The sequence below is a fragment of the Lactuca serriola genome, chromosome 4, assembly GCF_051521515.1.
Source record: "Lactuca serriola cultivar US96UC23 chromosome 4, Lser_US96UC23_V15, whole genome shotgun sequence".
Taxonomy (NCBI): domain Eukaryota; kingdom Viridiplantae; phylum Streptophyta; class Magnoliopsida; order Asterales; family Asteraceae; genus Lactuca; species Lactuca serriola.
The window spans coordinates 36,904,737-36,910,101 of record NC_136411.1 but is presented as its reverse complement, the minus strand read 5'-3'; positions in this window follow the sequence as shown (position 1 = coordinate 36,910,101).

The window sequence follows — 5,365 nt, the reverse complement described above, 5'->3', positions numbered from 1 at the left end:
TCTATGGTAAAAACTGTCATCTACCGGTCGAGCTGAAGCATAAAGCTTATTGGGCTTTGAAAACATACAATTTTTAGCCAAGTGAGTTGCGTGCCAATCGACTTTTGCTAATGAATGCCTTATAGAAATTGAGAAACGAGTCTTACACTAACTCGTTGATCTATAAGGACAAGACAAAAAGGTGGCATGATGCAATGTTGAAAGGTAACAAGGAATTTTAAGCTAACCAAAAAGTTCTTTTGTACAATTCAAGACTAAAGCTCTTTCCGGGAAAACTGCACACTCGTTGGTCCGGGCCTTTTACGGTTAAACATGTCTATCCATAGGGGGTGATTGAGTTATGGAATAAGGATGGGTCAAGTTTCAAGGTCAATGGGCATAGAGTTAAGTGATATAAAGAAGGAATGCAAAGTGAAGAAAGAATTGAAGAGGGATTGGATTTAGAGAAAACTGTTGCAACGTCGAGCGGGAATGAGTCCAACTAAAGACTCCTCAAAAAAGAAGTGCTTGTGGGAGGCAACCCATTGTTTGAGTTTGCTTTCTTTTAGCTATCCTTTTCTTTTCATTTTTAGTCTTTTATTTCCCTTATTTTTGTGTGTTTTATTAGGATTTTCACTCTAAGTCTTTGCTTGAGGACAAGCAAAGTTTGAGTGTGGGGTGTAGTGAAATTTATTTAAAGATAACTATTTTTTTAAACAGAGTCTAAAACTCGCCGAGTTCCATTCTACTAAGTATACTCAGCAAGTTCATTTTAAAAATCGCGACATTTCGTCAAACCTCACTTCTACTCGACGAGTTTGGGAACCTGAACTCGACGAGTAGACTTTATTTACCGAAAATAAAAAAATTGTTTTTAACTCGGTCAAATAGAGTTTTTACCCTAAAAAGCAAACCTTATCATTTTCAGCCGCCACTACCTTGCACTCCACAAGCTTTTTCTCTCTGAAGCAAAAATCTTTCAATATTCCCGGTTTTCACTAGAATTTTGCAGCAAAGGTTAAAATTTTCACTCCTAAATCTATTAAAGTTTTGAATTTTAAGTGTTTGATGGTTGCATTTTGTGAAAAAACCCTGATTTTAACTTTGGTATGAACACTAGGGTTTTAATTTTTTACCAAATTAGGATGTTTTGACTAGTTTTTCTTGTGAATTAATACGTGTTTTACTACCCTAGACAAACCCATGGAATGATTTGTAGTTTAAATGGTCGAATATGATGAAATCAGTTAAATTTTTTCGCAATCTTCATCGGACTCGTCGAGTTGTTCTTGGAACTCGACGAGTTGATTCTTCAATTTGCAGGGACTAAAAAGAAGTAGGGACGTGGAGCACGGGAAGATAAACTTAATCATGGGGAATAAGAAAGTGTCGCTTATCACCAAGATTGGAGTTTATTCTTTATTGCTTAGTAGTAAGTTAGAATTAGATTTGTATAATTGTTTCTACTCGTCCGATATGGCGAGAAACATTATTTCCTTTCATGGTTTGTATAAACAAGGTTTTATATTTTCATTTGATAATGAAATTGGTTATATTAATGTTTTTTATAATGGTATATTTTATTTTAAAGCATTGCCTTGTAATGGTATATATGAAACTGTGATGGTTGTAGACAACTTAAGAAATAATGTATTGTACATCGATTCGTCCAATGGTTTGGACAAGGCATCCTTGTGGCATTGTTGTCTTGGACATGTCAACAAGACGCGCATAGCCCAAATCCAAAAGGATGGAGTCTTAGAGCCATTTGACTTAAAGTCGGATGACACTTGCGAATCTTGTATGCTTGGAAAGATGACCAAGTCACCCTTCACTGGTACTTGTGAAAGGGGTGAGGGTATGTTGGATCTCATACACACTGATGTGTGTGGACCCTTCAGATCCGCCAAAAGGGATCGTAACCGCTTCTATGTGACTTTTACCGATGATTACAACAGATATGGCTATATCTACTTAATCAAGCATAAGTCAGAAACCTTCGACAACTTCAAAGAGTTTAAACAAGAAGTGGAGAATCAGTTTGGTAGGAAGATAAAGATGCTCCGATCCGATCGAGGTGGTAAGTATCTTAGTATCGAGTTCCACGACTATGTTAAGGAATGTGGAATTGTTTCACAATTGACACCACCTAGGACACAAAAGCTTAACGGTGTGGCTGAGAGGCGCAATCGAACCTTGTTGGACATGGTTCGTTCCATGATGAGTCAATCTTACCTATCTCATTCAGGGGGTATGCCTTAGAGACTGCCGCCCATATCCTTAATCTAGTCCCAACTAAGAAGGTTGCCAAAACACCTCACGAGATGTGGACAAGGAAGGTTCCCTCGTTAGCACATATCAAGGTTTAGGGTTGCGAGGCTTTCGTAAGACGAGAGACCCACGACAAGTTCGAATCTCGTAGTGAGTGATGTGCTTTCATCGGCTACCCACAGAAGTCCTTTGGTTATATCTTCTATAGACTGAGTGACAATGTTGTCTTCGTTGCGAGGAGAAGGTTTTTCCGTGAAAGAGAACTCATATGCCAAGAGGACAGTAGGAGGCAAATTGACCTTGAAGAGATTCAAGAGTTAAGTGATGAAGGAACCTCAACCACTAGCGCTCAACCCGAGGAGGAAAATCCTGTTGAACCAATTGACGAGTCCTTACCTCTGAGACGTTCCAGTAGAGTTAGTGTTCCACCTGTGTTATATGGTTTTCATATAACAGCTGAAGGTGATACGTTTATCAGTGATAGTACATTGATAAATTTGGATGGACCTAATAACTACAAGGAAGCCATGGCAGGCCCTGAGTCTGCAAAATGGAAAGAGGCTATAGACAACGAGATTCAGTCCATGTATAACAATCAAGTTTGGAACTTGGTTGGCAATGTACCAGGTCGTAAGACGTTTGGGTGCAAATGGATCTTCAAGAAGAAGACCGATATAGATGGGAAAGTACACACATATAAGGCGTGATTGGTTGCGAAGGACTTTACTCAAACTCTTGGAGTTGACTATGATGAGACCTTCTCACCAGTAGCAAAGATCAAATCTATAAGGGTTATGCTAGCTGATGATGTGCCAAAGCCAGCACGACAGAACCATGCCCTGGCCAAGGCCTTAGCGCGCAGGCCGGGCTGAGCTCAGTAAGCTTAGCGCCCGCTAACGCCCCCGCAAGCAGGGCGCCTCAACAAAAGGCCAACGCCCGCTAGGAATACTCCGGGCGTCCCAGCGCAAGGTTCGCGCCAGTCAAGGGACGCTTCCAGCTCCAAGACAAAAGACACGGTCAGGAGACAAACAGCAGAATCAGGCCACTACCGTCAGGGCCAATGAGAGCACTTTAACGGTTAAAGGCGCGTGATCCTCCAAATCAGTGCCCTTGATCTTGTCTCCCCAAAAGGCGATCTTGTCTAGTATGGACTAGGCAAGAGCGCTAGGTATAAAAGGATGCGCCCTTGGACTCACAAGGTAAGCACTCTTCACCAAGCCATTCCTATCAGAAAAACCCTAGAAGCATTCTAACTTGACCGTCAGAACGTTCTTCCAGGAGCACCCTACCGGGAACGGCTGACGGCTTTCTTCCTTTGATATTTTGCAGAGGCGACGAGGAATCCGATTCGATAATCTTGGATGTATCAAGCTTGCCATACGCATAATTTGGTGCCATCCGTTTGTGAGACGAAGAACACAAACCAAAAGCAACTCTGAAGAATCAATGGCATCCGACGGCGACGAAGAACACGATGGACGTCAGACTAGCCCCATACGCTCCATGCCAACGTTGGACGAAACACCACCGCCTCCGGTAACCAACAGAGCAACCTCAGGCGAAGGAAGCTCCACGATAACCACCAGTGCCATCCCGCAACCTGTAACCCACCAACTGACAGCAACCCAGGCGGGGACATTGTTGACCACTTCCCTTCAACTGCCACCATTCTTTGTACCACCAACGCAGCAAATGCCACCGGTTCATTCAACGCCGCTTTCAATATGCCAGGTCCTCAGTGCCCAACCGCCGTTCCCGGTATCACTGTTACAACCAATGTCCGACGGACTGGGTCCAATGGTCTCGCTACCACCACTGGCACAAACCATGGTAGCCCATACGCCGCCCATATATCCCACGCCGGACACATGGACCGGACCTACCATGGCTCCAAGCCACAACCCACAACATAACTCAATACTTATGACGTTAGCACCAATACACCCTTTCTCTTCCAGCTACCCTCTCCAGCTGCCATTCCAACAGCACTCCTTTTACGGCCCAAGTCTCGGCTATCATGCGTCATCGTCGTATGGCCCAAACCATCAATACCAACTGCAAGGGGCGGCAACCATCCCAAATCAAGATTGCCTCTCTCGCAGCGTCACATCTCCATTCGTCAAGGAATTGTTGGATTATGAAATACCCAACACAACTAAACTGCCAACACTCAAGACCTACAATGGCACCACCGACCCAGATAGCCATATTGACACGTATGAGTGGACGATGACATCCCTGAAACTTGATGAGAGGTTTTGGTGCACCTACTTTCCAACGACCCTTGATGGCAATCCGGGCACGTGGTTCAAGACGCTGCGCCCAGGCAGCATCTCCAACTTTGCACAGCTCAAATACTTGTTTCTCACCAACTTTATGCAATTGCGTAAGTACAAGGGAGACTCACACTCAGTAATAGGCTGCAAGCAGAAGGAGGGCGAGACTGTACAAGAATATTTCACAAGGTTCATCAATGCCACACTGGATGTGTCGGGGAACGACGAAGGACTCATAGCTGGCGCCTTCACATGGGGACTCTTACCAGGCCCCTTTTTGAAAAAACTTATGGGAAAGAAGCCCCAAACGAGAGCAGAGCTGAAAGAGAGGGTAGAAGGATACTTGCGACAGGAAGAAGGCGAGGCAGCAAAGCAGGCATACCTAAATGCTATGACAACCAAGCGACATAACCCAGGCCACATGGATTTCCGTGGGGGCTGTAGACAATTCGGCCCAGGAAGGAGGCCTCAAGCGCGGTTCCACCATTTATCAGAGACGACAGGTGGGGTTGCCGACCGGACGTGTACACGGTTTCGGAGAAACAACAACCAACCAAGTCACCCAAGAGTCGATATTGTGAGTATCATAAAAGCAAGACACATGATACGGCTAGCTGTTCGGTACTCAAGAAGGAAATGGAAGAAAAGCAGCTCAAAGGGGACCTGGTGGAGATAGTGCATAGCCTACGCGCCAAGTTCGATGCCGAAAACGCAAAGAACACGCCGCGAGACGGAGCCCAAACAAAGGAGATATTCATGATATGCAACAAACGAAGTAGGGAGGAGCAAGAGGCTGGCCAGTGGATCCCAAGACTCCCGGCAAGAACACTCACGTTCTC